Genomic DNA, 27,634 nt, shown 5'->3' with positions numbered 1-27,634 from the left:
GGCAGAGCTGTAAAGGTGACACTGGCAACATTACTTGAATCTTTCACAACAAGGCTATAAACAGCTAAATAGCTCAAACATCCTAATGCCACTAAGCGTAGTGGTAATAGGGGAAATTCTGACAAGGGGGCAGGGAGCAATAGAGGAAATTCTGACAAGGGGGCAGGGAAGAAGGAAAATCATGAAACTTTTAAGAGTCTCTCTGGGGACCCTGTGGCCCCATGCATCTTCTCTTCCCCTCCTGTTTCTTGGCTGGGAAGAGGAAGGAAAGCAGATCCCTTCCACATCCATCCCCAGTGCTGAAGCAGAGTCTGTGCAGCTGACAGTATTCCTGCTCCTAGACGGTGATTTAATGGAAATCAGTTCATTGGAATCTCTCTTACTATCTTTCTGTACTTAATATAAGGTTTCAGATGAGACAACAAGTGCTGTAGTTACAGAGAAAGGTAGTCTGTTGTGATTCAGCCTCAACAAGAAAATCACCAGGAGCCATAGATATTTATGTATATGTATGCTATAGATATTTATGTATATGCATATGTATAAGTATGTATACATATATCCATAAACAGGAAATCAAATGGTTTCTGTGCAAGTACCAAAGACATCTGAGAAGTGCTCTCCCAAATACTAGACAATTTTGTTCAATTGTATTACAACAGAGAAGCCACAATTACCATTCATTTGTGTCCTTAACACTCTAAAAAGCAAATCCTCTAGACATCTGCCCACAGCATTATGTATCACACACCAAATCATAGGCAAGCAAGTTTCTGGACAAAAAGCTTATTATACACTTCTTGTGTTATCTATCGATAGCCCCATGAGTTGTTAGCATTCTTATAGATAGGACACCACATTTTCATATAAACAGTTTATTCTGTGTTCCACTGCTTCTGTTATGTTGTACCTGGTCATTTTCTCGGTGGGTAATTATAAAGTCTTTCTAAGAGAAAGGTGCAATGTTTATTTTCAGAAAGATTCATGCATCTATTTCCTATTTTGACTAATAACAAAATGTAAGCACAGATCACCAGCTCCAACTTTACTGAAATGAAGGAGGAAAGAAAATGTATGAAGAAAATATTTCTCAGTGTTCTTTTTACAAGTGGTTCTAGGATGTCTTACTCTCACCCCAACTTAAAAAATTCTGAAATCTCTATATCTTGGATGACAGTTCCTTTCTTCCAGTCAAATGTAGCCATTGGAGGAAAGTAACAAGAGAGAGACAAGACTGCAGTTAAAAAAAGAGAAAATACAGTCACTGGTATCTGAACACACAAGTGACCGAGAAACAACTAGCAGCTTTCCTGAAGCGCTGTGACCATAATCAAATGAGTAACGCTGGGAGGCTGACTTTATTAAATGTCAGTTCTGATTTATTACTGAGTTGAAAGACATTACTTTGAGATTCTGTATGTGAGTTAATGAATGTGTGTTACCTTTTGTTCTCAGTGCACCGGATCTGTCTGTTTAAAAATCACAAATTTTAATCAAGGAATGATTGTAACCCCCTGTTGATTTAGCTTTGACTGAATTATTTTTCTCTGGCCTGTACCAGATGTACAAATAAGATTGCATTGCTTCACTGAGTACTTGCACAAATTCATCTGCAGCTCAGGAGCTGCATTCATGCACTAGCTCCCATGAACTGGAGTAACAGCTCAAACAGTGTGTGTGATGGGTCACAGCATCAGGCCTAGGTGACTGGGAGAAAACCTCCCTCAGAGGTGGCCAGAGATAAGCATCAGACACTGCTATGAAGTTTTGCTGCTCTCCTTTCTTCTCTTAGATCCCATAGGTGGGGATGAGGGAAAGAAGAGGAGCGAGCTTGCCCTTCCTGACCCAAATAACATGGCAAGGGCATTGATTGGTAATGGGCAAAGAGGACAAGTGTGCGTCTGACTCCCAGCACTTCTGGGTGCTTCTTTGTTTATGTAGTATATTTTGCATTCAGTTAAAGTTAGGCTAACAGAGTTGGTACCACCAGGTACTGTTGTAAATGATGCCAAGAATATCACTAACAAACCTCTGTTCACAAGATGTTCTGAACAAGGCAGCTGAGAGTAGGTTCCTCCCATGTGTGAGAGCAGAGGGTCTGATCAGGACCTTAATATGCATGCTCTTAGAGAGGTATAAGAAGCATCTTTTTTCCTGTAGTCTGCACTTGTTTATACACATATACAAGTGGTGATATAGAGGTCTGGTGATGACTCATTCAGTACAGAATTCCCTCCTGGAATTGCTCCATCTATTGAAGTTCCCTATTTCATGCTTCCATTTCTGACACAATTTCTCCCTCCCTGGAGTAAGGATGACAAAGTAGAGTAATTTCTGGGAATGAAGAGCCTACAGCTGTCAGAAAATGCAATACTGTTGGGTACAGGCAGAAGGCAAACCTTCTTCTCCAACTTACTTCTCTTCATCGTCTGCGAAATTGCCAATAGAATTATAAGAATGTATTCCAAATGTACTCCAACAAGAATATTTTGTGATTAAAACCCAGGACTAATTGGATTATTTAATCAGCAGTATAGAACATCCAGTTCCAACTCACAGAGCTGAGAAACTATCTTTAGAGAAAATAAATGAAAGGAAAGAAACATCAGTTGCCTCTCTCGAGTTCTGTAATATTACATTACTGAAAGAAGAGCACATTTGGGATTCAGTGTTGTACCATTTTTTGTTTCATTACAGGAGGGCAAGAAATGTCTTTGCAGCATACCATAGTGCTTTCAGGGAAACCATACATAATTCCTTGCCTTTTTCCTCTGGATAAAATTTGTTGTTATTTCTGTAACAGAGATGCCTAAAGGCCCCAGTGCAGATGATGTTGTCACTGTAAAAAGTTTTGGCTTGAACAAGGAGTGAGAGACTTTCCCTGGCCTGGACAGTTGAACATTCATGGATAAAGCAGGCAGATACAAGGAAAAAGGAACAATTTAGACCTCGTTTTATCAGTAGGTTAGCTGTAGTATGGAGTTTCCTCCCACAGGTAATACACATTAAGGTGGAACACAGATTTCCTGAACACAGATCTGATAATCTGGGGGAAACTACCCCTTGTAACCTTGAACTGGTTTCAGACCATTCTTGTTTTTCTAATTTCAAACCCTCCATGTTAAGATGTCAAAGTACTGACATAATAATGACTTTTAGGCCCTAAAAGCGACCACATCGTCTCCTTGCACAGTGGAGGGCTGTATGGCTATACCTGAATTAGTCTGAGATGTCAGATGATGTGATCATAGCAGCATCAGAGTGTTCCTGGGTACTGAATCACGCAAATGCAGCTATAGTGCCAGGGATGAGGACCTCCGTGAGTGGGACGAAAGGGTTTGACATGGAAAATGACTTTGGTGACAGATGTAATCAGATGTGGGAGAGGAAGACTAGAGGACTAGAGACTGACAATTGCAGAGAGGCAATAACTGTGAGCATCTCACCGTGCTGGCTACCTGGCATGGCCTGCCACTCAGCGGCAGGGATCTGCTTCTCTCCTGACAATACCAAGCTCATGGTACTGGTGCTGAATGGGATTCATGCTGCCACAGCTCTCTCCTTTAATAAATAAACACATCTATGCAATGCCACAACGAATTAGGAACTACTTATTCCCGTTCATTGAGCCAGATGGAATCAATAATCAGCAGGGAGCTAGCACTCATTAAAGCAGCTCTCAAGGCCTCAGCGATAGGAGTGAGAAGTGACCCACTAGCCAGGTTTCCCTGTAGAGAGGAAACAGTGCTAAAACATTTCTCAGCTCAAGTGAAAATAACAGATAATACTCACTTGACATTGCATCCTTTTACCATCTAAAACAGCTGTGGTTTCTCTTAAATAATACATGAAATGCCGCTCAGCGCCTCTCACCTGATAATAGTGCTGTGCAGCCTTGTGGAAAGGAACTGAAATAAAAACAGGGCAGCAGTCCTTAGCTACTTAGTCTTTCATGCTTCTTTCTGCCTGTCTGAATTACATCAGTCCATGTAAATAGGCGTGCCACTGATTGAAACCTCTGTGTTCCATTGGGCCAATTGCATGTTAGAAATTCAAAGCTTTGCAAAGCAGGTCTCCTTTCCTTTCTCTTGGTTAGAAATTGTGTAAGATTGTGTAATTGTATAATATTTATTAGAAATGGCCAATTTGTCTTCCAAGTCTGCATTCTTATGCATATATCATAAATTAGCAGGGCCAATCAGAAAAGCCAAACATGGTACCAGATGTGAAACATGACAGTGCTGTGAAATGACAAAGGATAGAACTTTTCACTTCATTATTAGTATTGCATGCTTTCTTACTGGAGAAAAGAAAGGATCTACTTTCTATGTGCTCTTTGGGCCCTTAACTGGGCCCAAATGAATAAATCTCATCCCAAGTATTTATTAGTCCAAGACCCTGTAAGCATGAACTTGCCAACCTCATTCCTAGCACAGCTCCACTCACAGTGATAAAGTTGTGTGTGTACTGCAGGACTGGAGCCTCAAAAGATGAAACAGATAAAGGGCTTCAAAGCCTACAGCAATCTGTGCTCCTGATTGTATTCTATAGCTGGGAAACAAAGGTAAAGACCACTTCAGGCCATCATTGATAGGGGTTTACAAAGTCACTTCCTTCCGGTGTGCAAGTGCAGCCTGCTTGACAGCTAAGTTCTGAGCAGTTATCAAATAATTTCTGATTTCGGGGCTGCAGACCCAGTTCCCCAAGGTTACTGAACTCAGGAACAGGGCATGAGCATGTGGGCTGCATGGGATCAAGTCATGGGATTTTAATAAAGCACTGCTCAACACTAGGAGTGAGTAGCAGCACACATGTGCCCCTGAGTTGTTAAGTGTAATTCATTAGCTACCATCACTTTCATAAGCCATTGCTTTTTCTGTGTGTGATCACAGGCGTGTACTGTAAGGGATGTACTTGTTGTGTAGATGCTGAGTACACTTAAGAGACAAACTGAGTTGTGATCTTAGATTTCCTATCCAGTCCATTAAATGCAAAGCTATCACTCTCTACTGTTGATTATAAGGGCTTGGATAGTTTTTAGTGCCTGATAACTGCTTGGCATCCTATTGACAAGAGTATCATTCTCACTCTGCTCTCCAGAAATGTAATCCCCAAATTTATCATCAGCCTTGGTAGTGGGGTGGGCACTCTGGGGAATTTTTACAAGTCCGAAGATCCAAAATGGGCTCTGCAGATGGAATTCTGCTTTGATTATCACATTAATTTTAAAATGATGATAAAATTAATTATGTTTTATATTACTATCTCATTAAGATTTAGTAATAAAAGGAGATGATAAGAAGGTTACTCAGCAGAAATGTGAGTACTTTTGTGGAAAGGTAATAATCCATCTGTCCTTGAAGTGTTGTTCTCAATACAAAAAAGAATCCAAATATGGTAACTGTGGCTATCAAGTGTCACCTGTTCTCTATAGCACCTGAGATACTTTTTTCCGCAGTTTAGCTGTAGAAGTAAAATTTAAGCAGAATCCAGCAAACAGTACATTCTGTTGTAAGCATGTAAATGGCTCCATTACAGCTTTACAGATGTTAAAAATTAACCATGGCAGGCGGTAAAAACAGATGGATGAAGCACTTGAAAGAGTTAAGAAACCTGAGCTGTAGTCTCAGCAGTTTGCCACTGACTGACTCATTTAATCTTCATGTAAGGCCTGATGAAGTAGCTCTCGACTTCAGGAGCTATTTCCTGAAGCTTCCGCATACTTCATTCTTGTTTGAAATGGTCAGAAACAAACTTCAGAGTCTGGGAAAATCCAGAACACTTAGGTGTCTGTCTTACCTTTCCTCCCATAGTGGCTTCCGAAAAGTATGGCCCTAACTCAAGGCCCAGCTTAGCTCATCCCAAAAGTAAGAAGAATTTAGAGGGGAAGGCACCACTAAAAGGTCACAGTGAAGGCAGTGCCCACTGGAGGACAAGGTAACATGAAACGTTCACTTTTGAGATAAATCTGGTGAATCATTTTGCTAGAATCCATCCAAGGGGAGCAGCCTACATATTTGTGGTCACCAAATCATAAGGGACCGCCTGTAACAGCTTAATGTTCTTAAGTCCATAAGGCTTGATGATATTAATTCCAGAGTCAAGGAATTAATGGATGTTATAGCTGGACCCATCTCAACAAATTACCAAAGGTTTTGGTAGTCAGGAGACATCCCTGCTGACTGGAAGCTAGCCAGAGTTATAAACAACTACAAAAGGGGCATAAGAGAAGACCCAGGAAACCACAGACCTGTTAGTCTAACCTCAGTCTTCAGAAAAAGTACAAAGATTGTGCTGGGGGTATTGAAAGACATTTGAAGAGCAGAGCTGTTATCAGGCATAGTCAACATGGGTTCATGAAGAGAAAGTCCTGCCTTAGTAATTTGATCTCCTTCTATGATAAGGTCACCTGCTTTGCAGATGAAGGGAAGCAGACATAATCTTTCTGGATGTTAGTAAGGCCTTTGCTACTGTCCTTCATGGCATCCTTCTGGACAGACTGTGCCTAGCAGAAATGCTGAGCCATGGCCTGAACCAGTGATTGAGCACCTGGTGGGAAGGCAGGGCCAACCCAGGGGAACTAAGGTGCACACAGTGTAGCTGAGTGACTGGAAGGGGTGGAGCCAGGATCCATCCCTTTCCAGACCTTATTCAGGGGTTGGCACTAGAGGCAAGAGGATCATGCTGGAGATCCCTGCCTACCAGAGGCCTTCTGAAGGTAAGCAGTTTTCTTTCCTTTGTTTTTGTGTCCACAGCTGCTGCATTTAGGCTTGTTCTCATTAGCTGCAGCCTGGGATTCGTGCCGCTCTACTATTATTGCTGTACTTTCCAACACATAATAGCATTACAGTCACACTGAATTACACTGTCCAGTGGTGAAACAAACAGATTTGTGCTCTGCTAGGGAGTAAACTCAATCAATAGTGAGGTTCAGAGATTTACAGTGAATGTGTCTACATCTATCTGACAGATGATCACTAGTGATATTCCCCAGGGTGCAAGTCTAGTACCAGTTTTGCTCCCTGTTTTTGTCAGTGGTCTGCATGCAGGAGTGGAGTGCATCCTCAGCAAGTTTACTGATGATGCTAAACTGGGAGGTGCTGTTGAATCCCTCGAGGAGCGAGAGTTTTGCAGAGGGATCTAGATAGATTGGGCATTTATCAATAGTGTGAAGTTCAATGAAAGAAATTGCTGAGTTTTACTCCTGGGACAGAGCAATGTCAGACACAAGCACAGATGGGAAAGGAGTGGCTGGAGAGCAGCTCAGCAGGAAGGCTCCTGGGGTTGCTGGTGACAGCAGGCTCAGCATGAGCCAGCAGTGCACCCTGGCAGCCAACTGGGCAAACCACCTTTGGAGGTGCAATAAACACAGCATGGCCAGCTGGCCAAAAGAGTTGATTATCCCACTGTATCTCTAGCAATGGTGTGGCCTCACCCTGAGCATTGTGTGCAGTTCTGGTCTCCACAATGCAAAAAAGATGTTAAGGTCCTTGAAAGCATCCAGAGGAGAGCAACAAAGCTGGTAACAGGGCTGGAAGGCATGTCCTGTGAGGAGAGGCTGAGGACACTTGGGTTGTCTAGTCTGGAGAAGAGGAGGCCAAGATGTGATCTCATTGCTCTCTGCAACTCCCTGAGGAATGGAAAGAGGGTTACCTGGCTGTGCTCCTAGGAGCTGGATGAGAACAGCACAAGATGTGCCATGGGAGGGTTAGGCTGGACATCAGGAAATATGTTTTTGCTGTGAGTGTGATCAGACATTGGAACAGGCTTCTTAGAGAGGTGGTTGATATCTCACATGTGTCACTGTTCAAGAGGCATTTGGATAATGCTTTCATTAGTTTAACTCTTGTTTAGCCCTGATGAGGTCAGACAGTTGGATTAGATGATGTCTGAAAGTTTCTTCCAACTGGACTATGCTATGCTTATGCTATTCTGAAGTTTAGCTGAATGGTTCATAGCTCCTTCAGCACTGTGGTGCATACTACTGGAGGTTATGTGGTAGCTTTGAAAGTAAAAGTTCTTAATTAAATGAAAAATGAAAATTAATAACTCAGAACAATGTCCCTAGAGCTATTTAATTTCATGTGCAAATTCAGTTTATCTAATGTTGTCCTAGGTTTGCACTGCAACACTTACTCTAAATCTGTATGTCTTTGTATGGATCATAAACTTACTGGGGATACACAAACAATACTAGCAGCGGTAGAACAGATCAGCTAGATGGCCACACTCAAAACATTGCAGTCAATGGCTTGATGTCCAGGTGGAGAAAAGTAATAAGAAGTACAAGAAGTAACAGACCCCTCCCCTCCAGGAGGAGGGACAACCAGTGATAGTTTTGAACTGAAAGACTGGTGATTCAGGTTAGATGCTAAGAGGAAATTTCTTACTTAGGTCAGTGAGGCCCTGGTGCTGTTGTCTAGAGCTGCTGTGGGTACCCCATCCCTGGAGATGCTCAGTGCCAGGTTGAATGGGGCCCTGGGCAGCCAGGCTATGGCAGGGGGTTGGGCCTGAATGGGCTTTATGGTCTCTTTCAGTCCAGACTGTTATGTGACTCTGTGAGTGGGGCTCCTAAGCAGTGAGGAGAGTGTGTTTGCTATGAGAAATTTCAGCATGCGTTCTACTGAGATCCACTGGAAGAGCAGGGCTTCAGTATGTACCAGCATCCTTATTGCATTTGTCCCAGCAGATGCAGAGTAAAGGAGAGAGACAAAGATGTGTAGACCCATGTGACTCTGTTCTCCCTGAAGTATGAGGCAGGGTACATGTGAAAGGGAGTAACAGCTCGTGCTGTTGTTTGGGTTTTTTTGTTTTTTGTTTTGTTTTTTAATACATAGAGTCAATTCTGAGTCTTTTGTACCAACTGCCTTATTTTCCAGTGTTTCGGAAGCCACCATTCCCTGGTGGGAAGCAGGAGGAAAAGAGTTACATTCTTGCTTTCATTTGTAGGAACTTTCTGTTGCCTCCATTTTTCATTACAGTCTGTGTGTTGCAATGCCTCATATAAAGAAATATATAGTGTAGCAACAATTTTGTATTACGTGTCAGTAAATAGGCTAAAAATTGTTTTGAATTGAACATTTATTTTATAAATGTAATTTCAAATGACTGTGTATTGCAAACTGCCACACAGCACATTCAGCAAATGCTGCCTCGCTATCAGAAGACATTATTCTACTTCCAAATTTGATTTGCGTGAGAAGAGAGTCCCTTATAAATTACAATTTAGTTTTAAGTGTTGACTCATTTTGCTATTGAATTCTTTTATTCTGAGCCTGCACCACTAAACTATCAACTTTTAGAAGTTATACATCCATTATGTCTCACTGCACAGACTTCAGAAAATAGGGTTTCTGTTTTCTCCACTGGAGTTTGCTTGTTTAATTCTGGTGGTTTGATTTTTCGTGAAAACGTTAACAGTACAATATCAGTCTCCCTTCTTCCCATTTTATGTTGTTACGCTGTTTTAAGAACAGTTATGTCGAGCTTTCTCATTTCTATGACTTTCTGTCAAATACTTCAAATGACTTTTTATCAAATAAATACTCCAGCCTGCCATTTTAAACTAACTAAAACTGCTTACTTTCTTAAATTGATTTACTCTACTTAGATCCTTTATATTCTGTACTGCACAGTACTGAATTGAAATGTTAAAAACTCACATGCTTACCTTTGTTTTTTGTTACATTACATTGCCTTATATGTTTCCAATCTGGTGATGGATTAGAGTTTGTAATGTTGCCGTGTCAGCTTTGGTTTATCGCTGTTATCATCCAATTAATAAGAGTGATGTAATTCTTCTCAGCCTACAACAGAAGGAATATGTTGTTTGCAATTGTGAGTGTTAGTATGGCGATGAGGAAGGTGAGGAGGTGGGTAAAGAATTTCGTGATGAATGGGTCTGAGGCTATGTATCATGTTACAAATTCCAAGACAGATCAAGTTGCAAATTATGCAATTGATAAAAATAGTTGTTTGTTGTTTGTTTGTTGTTTTTTTTTAAGGTAGGGAGGACTAAGAAGTTTATGACAAACGATGGAATTTTAAATGGATGTGGGTGGGCTGATAGGATGCCTCACTGGGTTATTAGTTACATAATATAATAAATTACATTTCATATACGTATTATAAAGCATAAGTGGTAGTCAGCGGGGCTGAAATTCCAGAACAATTGTGAGGGCAAATCAGTTAAACAGCACAATTACAATGTTTAGTTCCTCTTTTAGGTTTGTTGTTGAGGGCAGTGATGTGTTTGTCAAGTGGCTGGTAGTCACCATGTGGCTGTCAGTGGCTGAACGGGTTGTAGGCCTCATGTAAAGACGAAAGATATGGCCATGTGTTCATTTATAATTTGTTTTGGCTAGGCAAAATGGTATGGAGGAAGTAGATTCATGTGAGATATTTGTTTAATCCTGAGCATGGCATCACTAGTCTCATCACAAAATGCTTGAGAAATTCAACAAACCATCTATCCCCCACCTAACACATGCTTTTCCCCTCCTGGGCTTAATTCTAGTTGCTACAGGAATGTCAGCCCAATTTCTCCTTCACCCTTGAGTCCTCACAGCAACAGAAGAGTCAACCCTAGTTTCTGCCCTACTGCAATAGTAGTAGCCAGAATCTTCTTGCTTACTCATACTCAGCCCCTTCCAATCACTAACAAAACAGCCCTGACCATATGCCTGTGTTTAGGTGCACTCTCAGCCCTCTGCCACATGCCCTCACTCAAAACATCCAAAAAATCATTGCTCTCTCCACCTCCTGCCACCTAGGTTCAATAATAGTCACCACTGGACTTGATCTCTCTCAACTAGCTTTTCTTCACATCTCAACCCACACTTTTTTCAAAGCTGTACTATTTCTATGCTGAGTGTTAATCAATCACAGCCAAACTAGCAAACAAGACATTCTCAAAATAGGTTCCCTGCAAAGTATCCCCCAGCAGCTACCTCTTGCGTAGCCATCGGTAACTTAGCCCTCGTAGGAACACCTTTCCTATCAGGATTTAATTCAAAAGACCTAATCATTGATGACCTAAACACCTCCTGCCTTAACACCTGAGCATTCCTACTCACATTACCTTCACAGCAGCTTACAGCCTAAGAATAACCCTTTTAGTCCAAGCAAGACTGCACCCTGCAATTACTCCATTTAATGAAAATGACCCATCAGCCATCTGTCTCATTATCCAAATTACCCTTGGCAGTGTCATAGCAGGTGTACTTCTTATATCCTTCATCCTACCAGCAAAAACACCTTTGATAACTGTATTTATTATTACAAAAAAACCCCACTGTGATTACAATCACAATTCTCAGAATTATTCTAGCCTTAGAACTTCAAATATAACACACACCTTTACTTCCCCCTGAAACAAAGTAAGTACCCTTAAAAACTTTTCCTCCTTAGGCTACTTTACCTCCCTAGTACACTGACCAAGCTCTACAAGCCTACTAAATACAGGAAGAAATAATTGCCTCTCACCTAATCGATATATCCTGACCCAAGAAAATAGGCCCTGAAGGCTTTGCTAAACTCCACCTGACAGCAAACAAAAAATCACAACTACATTCCACAGGCTTAATCAGAATCTACTAAGGATCCTTCACCCTATCAATCATAATTATTATTCTATCAGCCCATAGATAATAAAATAATGGCCCCTAACATCTGAAAATCCCACCCTCTCCTAAAAATAGTCAGCAACTCTATTCACCTCTCCACCCCATCTCTTCTATCCCTGCTTCTCCTTAAAAGACATCCTCAGGTTCACCTCCAGCCAGTGAAGCTTAATAGTCACCATTGGACTTGATCTCTCACAGCTAGCTTTCCTTCACATCTCAACCCCTTCCTAATGTTAGTCTTATTTGCTGCTAACATCTTAAGGGATCCAGAAAACTTTGGATCATCAACCTCACTCGTCACACCCCCTCACATCAAACCAGAGGTGTGATTCCTTATTTGTATATGCCATCCTGAGCTCAATTCCAGGCAGACTTGGAGGAGTCCTAGCATTAGCCACCTCCATATTAATCCTTTTCCTTGTTCCCTTCCTATGTAAATCCAAACAATGAACATTAACATTCTGCCTTCCTCCTGTGGTTAAGATTGTGTGTCTACTGGGCCGTACTACTTGTAAAACTTGATATGGCCTTCTTCAGCAACAGCAGTAGGCAAGGGAGAGTGTGGGAACAGCAGAAGTAAAGCCAAGAGGGGATGTTTAGACTTCTTTAAGGTAGTTTCCTTTGCGTTGAGGATTTTATTTTTTTTCTAATCTGCAGCTCTATGGGTGAGATCGGAAATCGCTCAGTGTTTGCTATTGGATGCTTTAATTCAGACATGTTGGGAGCACCTTTCCTTCTCCTTCTCTGGTGATACTTAAGACCTGGACACCAAACTGTGTGACCTGTTATAGGGCAGCTGCTTTGGTAAGGGGTTGGACTCATTGATCTCTTGAGGTCCCTTCCAACCCCTGCAATTCTGTGAGTCTGTGACTTTATTTCACTTTCTTTCTACTACAAATCAAGTCCACCAAACTTCTGCTGTAATGTTTATATACAACTTTTCGGGCAGGAATTCAGAACCTGTTTGAAGAAATACCTTTGCTGCCTGGTCACATACCATGCAGCTTGGATTTAGCACATCCCATCCCAAAATGGTTTGAAGGTCACAGATTACTGCCTGGCACCCAGGTACACTTCTGACAGCTATTGCTTTCAGCATGGGTTTAGCATCATCTAACTTGTCAAACTTAGCATATAAATGGCTCTTGGAACCAGCAAACAGCCCATTATGGAGAATGTATCTTATTAACAAAGGCGATATCAGAAACTCGCACAAGTAACTAATGGCATTGAATGCAGAGTACATCAGTATGCTCAGAGACTGGTGAGCAGTGTTTTCCAATTAAGGCAACTGTTTGACCTTCTGAACTATAAATAAACTGCCAGAGTCCCTCATCTCAGAGACTGGCTTTTACTGCAACACGATGCCACAGAACTCGGATGTACTTACAAGGCTAATTCTGGAGTAATCTAATGGACAGGGTGAAATTCTAAACACTACTGCCTAGGGAAAAGCATCCTCAAATTTCTGCAGTATTGGCAGAGTTGCACCCCTTGGAACAGACAGCACCAACACTGAGTAGGTATCACATCCTTCAACCAAGCTGCATTCACCCAAAGCAAACCACTTTGCTTATGCAAACACTGAGAAGATGAGGATTTTTAATGGCAATAATGTGAAAAAGTAATAATTCATAAGGGTTGCTGAACTACTTTTCCCAGTTAAAACCTTTAAATGATTTACTGTTTTTAGACATCTGATGCATATTTAGATTCTCAGTGGGATGTCTCACTTGCAAAAGAAGACTGAAGTCAATGGAAGTCAGACTTTTCTTCCCTGTTTCAGAGGTGCTGTGCTATTTCTCTGGGACAGACCAGTTCCTTTGGGTGGCATACATGCCTTGGACCATACCCTGGATATAAGCACAGTTATTCAAATCATGTACCAATGTTTTAAAACCTCTTCAAATTCCAATAGAGTTTTTAAAAACAAAAGCTGTGTCCCTTTGCATCAAATATAGAAAGATGGATGGCACTTCTTGGTTCTGAATGACTTGTGCAGTATCTTTGATGTCTGTTTGTCTTCATTTCTTCTACTGGTACCCTAAACTGTACCAAGAATGGTGTGAGGAGGAGCATTCAAAGGGAGAAACTATATCATATTTGACAGCTATTCCTGCTATTTCAGGAATAGGGATATATAAATCCTGAGTTGATTGTAAATGCCACGGTCTTTGCTTGACAGTCTGTCCTGATGTCACAGATAGCTCAACTCTATTGTAATGAATCCATAGGCTGACTCCCTTGAGTCTGACTGCTGCATGGGTGGTGAGAAAGATCTGGAAGGGTCCTCTCCACTTCTTGTCTGATTGTGTCTTCAGGTGCACCCTGTCTCCAGGGTGGTACTGGTATACAGGTCCATCCCAAGGTAATGGTGCACATACGGTGACATACCACGTCACGATTTCTGCTGTTTGCACACTTAAAGCTTGGTGTCATGTCACACTTAAAGCTGTTGGTCATTGCCTCTTTCCTCTCTCCTTCCATATTGCTCCATGGGCATGTACCACACTAAAAGCATACTTTGAATCTGTCCATATGTTGATTCTCTTTTTCTTTTAATAGTTCCAGTGCTCTCAATAATCTCAGTCTCTGTGCCAGGTCTCTCAGGGTACTGTGCAGCCTTTCATGCACAAACAGTTCAGATGTTTTCTTTTCTGACCAGTCTGGAGCTCAGCTACACAGTCACACACTTGGTCCACCTTGATCATTCTGAGGTTCCTCCAGCTCATAATAATAGCATTACCGTGTTGTCTACTTTCTTGGGTATTTCAGATTCAGGAGATGATTCCTGTAACACAGAGACCTGGGCCTCTATGGCTTCATCCTCAGGGATATGTGCTTGAATTTTTTGTCTACATGTGTAATTTGTTCTTATAACTTCCTTAACATATCTCTACCTAGAAGTGGACAGAACATTCATGTATATACAAGAACTGATGAGTCAATGTTTTAGTGCCTGCCTATTCTCAGAATTGCTATTCATACTAAAATCTCATGCTGCATATGCACTGTGTTAATATGAGGTTCTTGCTAAGGTTCTTTGGTGGCTGTGTGGTTCCACTGGAAGGTGCTGTCCTGCCAGAAGGTCATGCAAAGTAGGTCAGGTCCCATGTGTGGTGAAGGAATTGTTTACAGAAAAAATTAGCAGCTCACAAAGCTTCTAATTATCACAAGTTTGTTATGGTGCCTATTTTATCAGCTCTATCAGGGTACACAGCTTGTGGAATGCTGAGACTGCTTTTTGGTTCCAGATGTCCTGTTTATCTAGAAAAAACAGCCTTCCCTAGGCAGAATATCAATGTGTTGAAGACTCTAAATTAATTGTAGACAACTCTGAATTAATTGTCATGTGTCAATACCATAGGATTTACTATTATAAGTAAGTACTTCAGCAGTGGCTATTACATATGCACCTAAAACAGTAGGCTCCACAAACTTCAGACTTCCAGGCAAAATCCCAGAAATCAGTGGTCCTCACCAATACATCATAAGTGGCAAAGCAGTATTAGCTGAACAGAGATGAAAGGCAGGTGAACACCAGCTTTGCTTTAGAAATCAAAAGAAAGTGTGATTTTAGTCTGAGTCTGGGAACATGCCAAAAAATTTAAGCAATAGAAAAAGAATCACCTTTTTTTGGAGGGGTGGGGGAGAGGTCAGTGCTGTTACTTGTTTCACAAGGGATCCCAACACAGTAATGTTTCTTCATTGCTGGGATTACAGGACTCCCCCTTCCGTGAGAGAGACGTGCACAGTGTATGAAGTGGAACACTGTGCTATTCATTACAGCATTGTGACTTTCCACCAGTACTTCAAAGCCAGACATGAGAAGAGGCATGTAAAGAGCAAAAATTAATGAAGCACAGCACACTGCAGGTAATTTACAAGCACTTAACTTGCTTCTTTAGTTTGCCTACAGCTTTGCCTTGCACCTTGTGCTTTGACCCAAGCATCCTTATCTTTTGCTGTGATCTTGTCTTCTGCTGTGATAAGGATATGATTATCAAGGTTTCAAAACCTGTTACATCAGAAATAACAGAACAAAGCACTGGAAGAAAAGAGAAGTGAAGCAATACCTGACTTTGGCTGAGGAACAGCCTTGTCCCTTGTTTTTTCCTTCTTCTGCTTTTTTGCATTCATGGAAGCTGCAGGAAAGAAGGATCTGAAACTTGGGGGAGGTGGTAGAAGTGAGTTAAACAGAGAAGAGCATAGGTTGAATTTCAAGCTATGTCCTGACCTGCCTGGTTATATCCTTTGATATAGTCTAGTGAACTGATTAAAGAAGTGGGATATGCTGAAAATTGGTCTGCCTCTGGAAAAGAAATTAAAGTGTTCTAGCTGTTCATTCAAACAGAGAAGTGCTGTTGTAATCTAGCCGTTAAATACAAATTCAGTAGCTGAAAAAATGTTCTACCTCAAGGTGTTATTCTTTGCAGGACAGGAGGCACAGACCAGCAAGCAGTAACAGAAATATTCTCTCTCCCTTCTCTGCCTTTCAAGCAGGAAGATTAACTGAACGTTTGCTGAAGAATGTGCATTAATTAATTGGAGAACAATCAAACATCTTTTGTCGTACCTTCTTTCAGACTAATAATGTATGACTAAGAAGAAAAGCAAAACTATAAATCAGGAAACCATTTACCCGATGCTCAAGTGCAATGGTTGTGCATGTGGTTTGTTACAATACTCCCACTAGGTACAGCTCATCTAATTCTGCCTTTGAAATGCTCCAACAAGAAAGAATGGATTGTGGGCTGCTGTTCTTTCTCTGACCCTCTTTCTTTGTATCCAGAGAGAATGAAAAATGAAATCTCATATGAAATGGTATTTTGACCTGGAGAAATTAAATAAAAATCAGATCTTTTATGCCACAGATGTGTCCATATTTGCCATAGCAGGTAATGATCTTTCACTCAATTAGTGACTGTGTGGTAGTTTTATTTGCAGTTGCACATAGTTTTAATATATTCCTTTGTTCCAGGCCATGTAGACAGCCAGTCTTTGAAAATGAGAACTGATGGTGCTTTAACAATGTGGTCTGTGATAAAAGGAAGGCCCTTCACAGTGGGAAGAAAAAGCATTAGCAAAGCTTAAGAATTTATTTTGTAGAAGCCATCTTTGCTCTTTCAATAGTATTATGGATCTAAATGGTTGGAGTAATTTACCTTTTTGGCACTGGTGATATCCAAAAGTGACAAATGGAAACAGCATCCAGTCAGACTCTTTTTAGAACTAAAATCAATAGCCCATGAAGTGCCTCCTAAACAGGAGGTACATTACATCGTAGCTTGCAATCTTTTTCAAGAAGGAAAATGGATTACACCAGTCAGTTTGATGGTTATTTGACATAGTCACTCTTCTAGTTGTTAACTCTAAGAGTTACCAACTAAAACCATTTGCATTGAGGAAGATGAATCTATCAGCCCATTAGCAGTGCCGATATAATTTATTCTGATTTCCCACAGCTCATGAGATTCCTTTTCACAAATATTAAGGATTAGTCTGGGCATTCGCTGAGTTGCCAATGCCAAATCTATTAACTTTTGGTACTTTAACTAACAGTTCAGGAATTACAGGTGTTTGGGCTTTGTGTTTTCTTTTTTTTTTTTTCTATCTAGACCATGACTATAAGAAGGAAATTCCTAGGCGTACTTCTCTTTCTCATGCTACTCCCCTGAACTGAAGAGAAAACCATATTGTATTGAAACAAGTGGCATTTCTAAACCTATTTACACTTCCAAGATTCAAGAAGAGATTCCTTTGGTGCTTGCAATGGGAAGAAATACATTCCTTCCCAAGATGTCATTATAGAGACAATGCTATAACCATTGCCTTTTAGTCTGCTTACATCTCAGCCTCTGAACTTGTGGAAAGTTTTCCTTCTTTATAATAGAGTTTTGACTGGAAGGTTTCTGACTGTTTTTACATTTCAGATTTCACAGCTGAAGCTGTAGATTGTACTCCTCAGTGTCCTCTGCTGGACACCTTAGTAATCACTTTGAAGAGGAAGAAACCAGCTAGGCTGCATGGCTTTGCTTTCCAAGATTACAAAGGAGGTCCTTCCCAGCTTTGAAGTGATTCCTTTGCTGAAGTCATTAGCAGGGAAGATGGACAGCAAAAACACTTCAGGTATGTTACACCATTAACAACCAATCCTCACAGATTGGGTTGGGTCAAGTGGAGAGGGAGCAAGGGACAAAGTATGAAGTATTACAGCTGGTGCCCACGCTCAAGGTTTCTTTACAGGATTGTTATTGGAACATTCCTCTACCATTGAAATGAGCCAGCTCACTCGCATGGATGGACTGGTGGAATCCTGAAAAGCAGGCAAGTTGAATATATATATTTGAGAGAAACATTAAGAACTTGCAGGTGTTGTTCAGAAATTTTGGCTGGCTGCTCTCTGTTGGGCACAAGAAATAATCTCATCCCACAAATTGCAAAAGAATGCTGAGTTTTCTAGGAGCATAGGCCCAAACGTAAGCCAGTACACACTGTTCTATAGAGATTCCATAACTACCAGGCTATGGGTGAATTAAAGTAGGGGTACATAGATTTTTAAGAACTAAAAGGACCCTTCATGTCCATCTTTCTATGTATGCAAGTCATAGCATTTCATATTAAGGGTTTGGAATCAAGCTGTTGATTTCTTATTTAGTCATATTTCTTCTACCATGGAGAAGACTGGAATCATTGCATTTGTAGGGCTCCCCCTCAATCCGTATTCTGACAGCTTTTGTTCTTGAAAGTGAGAAGAATTAATATTTTCAAAGCCAACAAATTTAACTCAAGAAAAAGCACTCTGTCTCATACAAAAGAAACATTTGACAGGAAAGATAGCCTACTGCAAACCTACTTCCAACTACACAGACGTCTATTTTCAGCTTCAGCTGTAGTCTTAGGGAGTTGTGTGGGATATTTCACTGTTTTTCCTTTCATTAAAAGCCAATTTAGATTTGAAATTTCTCACACGTCAATAATTCAAATGAGAGCATTACTATGTTTCATTTAGTATTGATCTAAGAACTTTACAATTATTGAGTTTTTGAAATTTAGTGTTTCCCAGAAGATCAATTAATTATTTAAAGAAATGTTTCTTTTTACAGATGTAGTTGTTGCCTTTTTCCCCCTTTCCATTATTAGAATCTTTCCCGACAAGTGATACTTGTTAACGTCTTGTTTCACTTTTACACCATGCTAAACCTTCAGATAGATAGCTTCATCAGGACCATTATCTTCATGGTTAACAAAATGAAGTATCTTGTTGGCTACTTAAAGTAGAAGCTGAACCCTTTGCAATCTACAATCTACCCCATGATTCTCATTTCATTATGAAGCTCAAGACAGTGTAGAAATGGGGATCCATCCAGGAGATCATTATACGAACATTTAAGCTACTTTAAAGCTGAACTTTAATCCTAAATAAAAATGGCACAGATACAGAATAGGATTCAGAAATCCCTTGCTTAGAGATGGAACACTTCAATAAAATGCTTATTTTGCATCAGATACACCAGGGACTGTGCCAAGGTGATTCTAAGTCAAAAAATTAGAGCTGCTAAAACCTCAGTGGAAATACTGAACTTCCCCTGGAACTGTACCAGTTTGTACACAATGTACTAGGGAGACTAACAAGATGCTCTTATTCCTAGGGTTGCCAAGGAATGTGCCTATTACAGTGCTGTTGTGGGGTTTTTTTTGCTAGATGGTAACTCATTCTCTCCCTTGCAGCTGACCCAACTGAAAGCATGTCATGGAAATACAGAACCATGACAGATGTTTATCTCTATATATTTTTCTTTTTAGAATAAATCTGAAAATTAACAGTCTAAATATTGTGAACGGACACTATAGATAGAGTTAAGGGGAAAATAAGAATACAAGTGTTCAGTAACACTAGAAGACAAGGAGGTGCTAACAGCCATGAATAAATAAAAGCTGCTCTGATTAACCTTGGGATATTACACAGAGACACCCTTCCCAGGCATAGTTGTTCTCTCAAAAATTCCCCCTCTAGCTTGGCTTTGGGATTTATTGCTCTGTACCAAAGCAACCGCGTAGGTATTAAATACAAGGGATCTCGCGTCTGATAGACCAGCATTTAAAATTGGTCTTCATCTGTTTTATCAATCAGCTGTTGCTCTCCCTAAGCAATTCAGACAAACTTAGCCACTTAACCTTTCCGTTTTCAAATGATTCTTTAACTAGGCAATGAAACAATACAATGGAAAGTAACAAGGTGTGTTCCTGTTCCCATTTCTTAGAATCACAGAATGGCTTGGGTTGGAAAGGAACTCAAGGATCATAAACACCCCACCACCACCACCAACAGGCAGGGCTGCAAACCTCCGCATTTCCCATATAGTACATCTTAAGGACTATGACCAAAAAAGGGGTGGGGAACAAAAAACAAAAATTCTCTGCTAATACCTCACTGATCTTTCTGAGAAGAAATTCTTCCTAATATCTACCCAGAACCTCCCCTGGCGCAACTTGAGGCCATTATCTCTCATCTTATCACTGTTATGGTTATGTTAGGAATCAGAACTTATTTGCATGACCTCTGATTTTTTTAGCCTTATTCCTAGAAGAGTTGGAAATCATTCTTGCGTGGCACTTCAGAATAACAATTAATTCTGAATTTCCTATAATTCTTCACTCATCACCCAGAGCTGAATGCAGACACTTTAGTTACTGAAGAATTTGTTGAATTCAGCCTCTTCAAGACAAGTATTTGACATTATATGAAGCCAATTCTAAAAAAACATAAAGTGCATAAAGTGCTCCATAACTATAACCTCCCTTAATTAAATGCTGAAGACCATTTCTTTCTGGGGTACAGACAACAGGCAGAAGTAGACTACCTTCACACCAGAGGGATGGTCCTAGAACCTAAACAGAGCTACTGTATCACACAGGTGCTTGGGGAACCTAGAAGTGTCATAATACTTGATCACATAGGCATGGCCAAGTTGCAGTGAAAAAAGTGACACCACAGGCTGCAGCAAAGATGTATAAAATCTCCGTTTGCATACAAGGAAGAGAGAAAGACTGCAGCACTGTCACTAGAATGTGTAAACTGAAAGTTGCTGAATACTGGACTGTGGTCAAAACATGACTGGTTTCACAAGCAGCTTTGAATCAGTCCTAATTATCATAAATCTATTCAGTTTAATTACAAAGGCTACCCGAGACTTTTATGCTGTGCTTATTCAAGAGAACAACTGAATCTAATTCTGTATGGAAAGCAGCCTGTAGGATGGTCATTCCTGAAGACAATGTAAAAATCAATATTCAGAAAAGAATTTTTGAAATGAAGAACAAACAGCTGCTGTTCAGTGACAATGAATGTAGAGAAATTCTTACAGTAGAAACGAGAAGAAAACATACTTCAGTGCTCACAAAAAATTGTCTAAAAACTAAAAAAGAGCTGCAGTTAAGCCTGATATAGAAGAAAGCATTCCAGAAAATAAACTAACAACAGCAACAACAAAATAAAGCAAAAAAAAAAACAGGGGATTGAGAAAGACAAACAGGTAGCCTGCCCTAAAAGTTCAGCCCACAAATATCTTGAGAAATCAAGAGAAAAGGATCACAACAGCAAAAAAAAAAAAAAAAAAAAAAGGTAGGAAGGTAAAAACACTCTCTAGAAACTCATTATGGCTAAAGATCTGACATTGCCCCTTTTGTTTCTGAGGAATATGCTGAAAGGCCATCAAACTAAAACCCAAACCAATTAACTGGTACTTCCACAGATGCTTAGTACTGAGATGAAAACACTTCCAGATCACTTCAGTGTATAGGGATGTTTCCCAGGTCTCAATCAAACAGCAGAGATGCACCTGCTAAATGTCATACACACCCTTTTGAGGTTGTGAATAATAAAAAGGCAGACTTATAAAACAAACTCCTTCCTTCTTTCCATCCTTCTATCCTTCCTTCCTTCCTTCCTTCCTTCCTCCCTCCCTCCCATTGCTGGGATGGGTTTGTTCTGTAAAACAAGCTCTAATCAACCTACACAAAATAATGGTAAGATCAAGAGAATGGACAAGGTGATTCTAGTCCCTGAAGTGCCCACAGGAGGCTTTGGCTCTATTTCATCCCCCAACCCCTGTGACTTCTGCCCTGCTGTTGGGGACATTAATGTAAGTAGACATTAATGTATACCAGGTGTTCTCAGAATTGGTGATCCACCTTCTCTCTCCAAAAGTGAATGTGTCTTTTGTGCAGTAATTTGAATTACTCTAAAGACAAATGAATTTGCACAGCAGTTCCTATCTCAGATCCAGATCCTCATTGCAGATGGACTTTTTCCCTGTCCACACTCCTTGAAATGGAAACTATTTTCAAAGAAAAAGCTCAGCTATTTTAGAAGGAAAAAAAAGGAGAAAAATAAAAGCTCCCAAATGCTACACTGAGATGCAAAACAGCCTGCTGTGCATTACTACACAGAGATGAGACATTGTGAGGAAATAATCATGCCTTGTATCTGCATAAGATGACTATTCAAATGTAAGCTGTACTAGTAATTAAGATAGCAATTGTGATTTTCTCTATTTTGAAGTTCCCTGTAGTAAAGGATAAAGCTTTCTTCAGCTCACATTTCCCAAGGCAAAAGTTATATGAAATATACCAAAGAAAGGGTCCACTGTCTTTAATTAGAAAGAAATTTCTATAAGATAATGATACTGCAAGAAAGACCAAAAAACCACTGAGGCAGAGAAAATTAAATCTCTCCTTTAAGACTCGTCATTACATCAAGTCTGCCTTTGATGGTAAGTAGCCCTTTTTCTATGTGGCAGCTCACTATAACAGATATGAATAATAATGTAATGGCGTGAAGAAAAATGGTATTCAAACCATTCAGACTTCACAAACCTGGAGATAGAACTGCATTCTGGAACATCATATGATGACACTGCAAGAATCTTTTCCAACAAGCCCATGCAGAATCACACAGCAGGACATGATAGGTGATGCTGATAACAGCATTGTGGCTGTGTGACCAACCATGTTAGCGCCCACTGTGTGTGTCTGGGACACACGTTCAACTTCACTACTGGTGCAAAGGGGAAAGTGGCAACTGTGTTCATCAGCTGGGGCAGAGTTCCCAGTCCCTGGGCACCAGTGGCTGTGCAGGGATATAATGGGCTGGTGTGACTGGAGGGGTGGCCTCCCCTCATCTTAATTTAACAAAGACTGAAATTTTCAGGCTTAAAAGCTCATATACCATTCAGACATTATAGAAATTAAAATCTCATTATAGATACACAATACACTGACACGTCTCTATTAGTACAGATTTTCCAAACAAAAAGCATTAATACTAACTTACAAATCTTAGTTAGGAATCTACATTATAGCACTTGCACTTAAAGATGCGTGTTCACCCCCACAAGCTTTAAATGTGCTTCTGAGAAACTCAGGGGAGTTAATTACTCAGATTTTAGTGAACTAGGAAGAGCTGGTACAAGTCACAAAAATTTCTACATATTTCAACACGCAAGGTGTGATAAATTGGCAAATCTTAACTTACAAAAGTGAGCAACCAGTCTAAAACTGTAACTATGAACATTAATACCTCAAATGTGTCAGGCTAAGAATAGAAATATCCTCACAGAAGTTTGATTTCTCATTGGACCCGAAGCCTGTAAATATCTGTGTTAGACCCGTTATTGACTGCTTTCCATAAGCAAGAAATAGAAAAGAGAAAGAGGAGGAAAATAGGTGAAAGAAACATGGGACAAATGTTAATACTTAATTAAAAGTTACATTCTGTATTTTAAAATGTCTGAATTGTCCAGATATGTTTATCATGGGCATGGCTGGTTAGGTAGTGTCACATAAGTGACTTGGAGATAAAAACAGGACCAGGGAAGATATTTGAGATTAGTCATGACCATGAGAACCCTCATCTATTTGGGAAATGAGAGGGAGAGAGCCCCCTCATTAAAATTTGCAGCAGCTTATATACAATTTCCAATGAAATGCAATGCAGATGAATCCAATCTTATTTTTATAATAACAGCCTTGACTCTGCAAATCATCTCCCCTCATTTCCATGCAGAGCAGACAGATCAGCAGTGAAGGCAGCCCTTCAGGAGAAGCAGCAACAGTGAGGGATGTAAGGTTCCCTAAGCACCATTTTGTTGAAGAGAGGCGATTAAGTAATTCCCTGACTCAGCCTGAATTCAGCATGACTTATTTCTAGAGCCAAGAATGACAAGAAGCTGTTAAAAATAATAAAAAATAAAAAAATAAAGGAGCCAACCCATCCTACAAATGGTGTTACAGTTGTTAAATGGGCCCTAGGGTATTTTACCAGACTGTGGATTATTTCAAGCAGGGAAATAAAAATAAAGATGACAGAAAAGAACAAGTAAAATAAATACAAATAATTTAGGCAACTGTTGCTCAGCATCTCACCAAACACCTCCTCCACTCCTTCCCACAGGCTCACATTTCAGCAAGTCTGTTTGCTTGCTTTCAACTCAGTATGTGACTTGCAGCTGAGATCTGGCCCTGTCTCATATTGCCAAATTCACTCATTCAAAGACCCCTTTCAGATTTTCTATTAATTAACACTGGCTAATTCTTGGTTGCTGAGTTTGAGTCATGCCCTGCCAGCACCTCTGCTCTGGGAAATAGGTTAGCATAGCTACTCTCTGGAGCTGCAGTTTCTATCTCCCTGCTCAGCAGTTGGAGTGCTCCTCTGGAAAGAGATTAATTCTATCACATAACCCATTGGGGAAAAACAAAACAAAACAAAACAAACAAAAACTCACAAAACAACAACTAAAAAAAGAGACGTTAGAAACATCCACATTTTTTGTTCATCCACTTCCTTCCATTCCCTCTTTCCTTTCTGCTTTCTGTATTAGCATGAGATCCTGGCTTCTAGCTGCACTGGGGAGCAGTTCTGGCTCTGTACTCCATTATAAACAATGACCTATTATCACTGAGTTTTTAAAAGTGCTCCTGAATAGATACTCATCCATCTCTTAATCACTGCTTTCCTCCTGTAAATGCCCACAAACAGTGACCTGAGAACGGGACATTCAGCAACTGCCTTCACTTCTTCTGCCATATGTTCCTCTGTTTGCAGCCAAATACTGGGATTCTGCTGTCACACGATGCAAAGCACATGTTATGTTTTTTGCAGTTCCCAGGGGGTCCTTCTGCTGAAAGAGATGTGTTGTTTTCTGCAGTTGGAGCAAATGCATCTTTTTGTTTATTCTTTGTTTTAAAACCAAACCTGCTAAAGGAGGGATGCAAAGTTCTAACCAAGCAGAGTGCAAATTGGCAGCAAAGCATCTCCCTGCCAGGGCTCATGTAGAGCAGATATCTGCTTTACAGTTCAGAGAACTCTTTTAGATTCACAAGTATGAAAAGATCTATAAAAAGAAGAGCGAGTAATTTAATCACTTGAGGAAAAATGACAGGTCATAATCAAAGGAAATTAAGCACTGATGGAAGATAAAAACCTCAAATACTGTCTCAGTATGATCATATTGTTCAGGTCTGTGTCTATGTATTCTGCAGCAGCTAAATGAATTTCAGCACTGATTATGCATTCTGTGATGGAATAAAAGAGCAGACTCATTTTCCTGTGTAGATGGTTTCTCTCTGGAGGAAGCAACCACTCCAGAAGTCTTTGCACTGAAGGAAACATAAGTATCTCTTGCTTTTAATGGGGTAATCAGTGTTTGAACACACTGAACACAAGCAAGGATGAAACTCAGCTTTAAAAATGATTCCCAGGCTAACAGGTCTGTAATTCTGGTGTATTCTCTTGTGCCCTTCGGGTAAATGGGGAAAACACTGTCGGCTTTCTAGCCGGCGGGGACCTCCCCAGACTCCCAAGACCTTTGGTATATCATTGAGAAGAGTCCTGCTGTAAAATCCGCTAACCTGCTCTTGCTGTTGACATGCTTAAAATAGCTTTCTTTTGTTGTCTAGCTCCACTCTGGGCAATGTCAATTCAAACTGAGCTTTGGTTTTCCTTGCATTCTCCATAAAAATGTGAACTGCAGCTCTGTAATCTGTGAAGTCTGACAACATTTCTAGATACTGTATTTCTTCTTCCTGCCCATATTTCAGGACCTCCCTGTTCAGACATGCTGGCCTTCTGCCCCACTTTGACTTGTGACACAGTGGGATTGCCTGCTCCTGGGCTTTTAAAAAGGGAGGGTGGGGGAAGGCCTGAAGTGACCAGTTCTCATAGCCCCACTAAATCCTCTAGAGCAGATTCTCAGGGGACACTGCTAACCAGCTCCCTAAGTAGATTAATGTTTACTCTGTTAAAACACAGGGTAGCAATTCTGATGACCTTTTCTTCCTCATTACAGCAAGAATTTTGAAAATAACAATGTCTTATCCACTGTGGCTATGATCTAGTGTCATCCCTCCAGCAAGGCCTTCTCTACTCTCAAGCAACAGAGCCAGAAGGTCGCCTTTCCCAGTTGGCACACTGAGTTCTTGTGATATAAAGTTATCTTCAACATGTCCTGGATTTGCAGCAGTATATTCTATTTATGTCCTGGAAGTTGAAATCTCCCTTAAGGATAAGGGCAACTAATTCAGAGATTTCTCCTAACTGCCTGTAGAATAGCTCAAAAACTTGAGTTTCTTTACCTGTCAAACTGATGGTAGTAAAAAGTTCTCTTAGTTCAGTGTGCTTTTGATGGTCTTCAGAATACTAAAGATTCATTAATGTTTCAATGGTACCACAGGTAACCTGACCACCTGCTGCCTCATCTCCAAAATGAAGCTGTCACTCTTGGTATGAGACATGTTAAACAAAGATGGCAGAAGCAGCTAAAAATCACAGTCCTGAAGCTGAGAAACAAATGAAGAGCCTATAGAGATGAGGAAGCAGGCTCGGCATCAATAGAGATACTACACTATGTTGGGCATTTATCACAAGGACAACCATTCATGATGGTCTTGTCTTATATTACCCTTTCTAGAACACTGATAACTGGGACGGAGTCATATATAAATCGATGTGTTTTATTCCTCTGAATCTTGGATGACACCATTATGGTAGCAACCTCTAATGGCTAGGGGAGGAACGACTCAGGAGAGAGGAAAAGATTGACCTCCTTCGAAACTTACTTAGTGGGATGAAACAGGAAGGTATTCACTTACATGTCTAAACATAAATCTGTCCTGGTCTCCAGTTTTCTTGTTCCAGTAAAACCATGAAATTGCTTAAAGAAATTAATGACAGAAACAAAGGGATGGGAGGCAAGCAGGGTGAGGGAACTGCGTTCTATTTAAGAGCACCTGTCGGGAAACATACTTGTCTGATAAAATTGACTGCAACACACAGTGGGTAAGATTGCAAGGTATTTCTTACCTGAATAACTATGAAGCAAGGCACTGCACCCACTCTGGGGGGTGTGTAGTTATGTAGCTAACGTGAAATGACAATTCAAATTAATGCTATCCTGGCAAATGAGATGGGATGCTTGTGCATTCCTAACATTCATAGCTAGAAAATTATAACTTATCAGCATATCTTAAAGGCTAGAGCAGAAGCCATCTCTTTTCTGACACAGCATGTAATACCAAAGATGTTGATCTAAGCTTACAAGCTACTTTCTTCAGAGAAAAAAGGAGCCTGCAGAACTTAGTTTAGCTGATCAAGATCCATACAGAAGTTTCAGTACAAACAAGAAGCTGTTGGCCATCCCACACGTAATGACTCCTAGCTCTTAGCCTTCCTGAGTGCAGGATGTAACTGTTGGAAGTTATTAGAGATAACAGCATGACAGGATAACAAATCACACTGGAACCAAATGCCATTTCAAGTTTAATCACCAACTAAGTATCATAGGGATGGAGAAGAGATTCTGAAGAGCAGAATTGCTACAGTCCCACCTCAAGAACAACTAGGCTGTGAGACTGCAGTCCTCACGCAGAGTTCAGGCCCAGTGCAAATAAATGTGAAATTCCTCTAGACACAGATGTTTCCTCTGCCAACAGATTTGCCACTTACCAGAACC

At 40.4% G+C, this 27,634-nt stretch overlaps 1 protein-coding gene and 1 long non-coding RNA gene across 4 annotated transcripts in view; one reads left to right on the top strand and one right to left on the bottom strand.

The window, feature by feature from the left end:
- LOC107313497 overlaps positions 1-18,015 on the top strand; it is a 276,826-nt gene extending 258,811 nt beyond the window's left edge. Inside the window, exons 6-8 of the long non-coding RNA XR_001555014.2 lie at positions 15,348-15,500; positions 17,558-17,753; positions 17,871-18,015. This is a non-coding gene — a long non-coding RNA (uncharacterized LOC107313497). The remainder of the gene's footprint in view (positions 1-15,347; positions 15,501-17,557; positions 17,754-17,870) is intronic.
- The window catches only part of LOC107313496, a 186,099-nt gene that overhangs the window by 13,518 nt on the left and 144,947 nt on the right, over positions 1-27,634 (bottom strand). The window lies entirely within an intron of this gene.

This window comes from Coturnix japonica, chromosome 4, assembly GCF_001577835.2.
Source record: "Coturnix japonica isolate 7356 chromosome 4, Coturnix japonica 2.1, whole genome shotgun sequence".
NCBI lineage: Eukaryota > Metazoa > Chordata > Aves > Galliformes > Phasianidae > Coturnix > Coturnix japonica.
The sequence above is the reverse complement of the archived record's forward strand: the minus strand, read 5'-3'. Positions and strand labels throughout refer to the sequence as shown.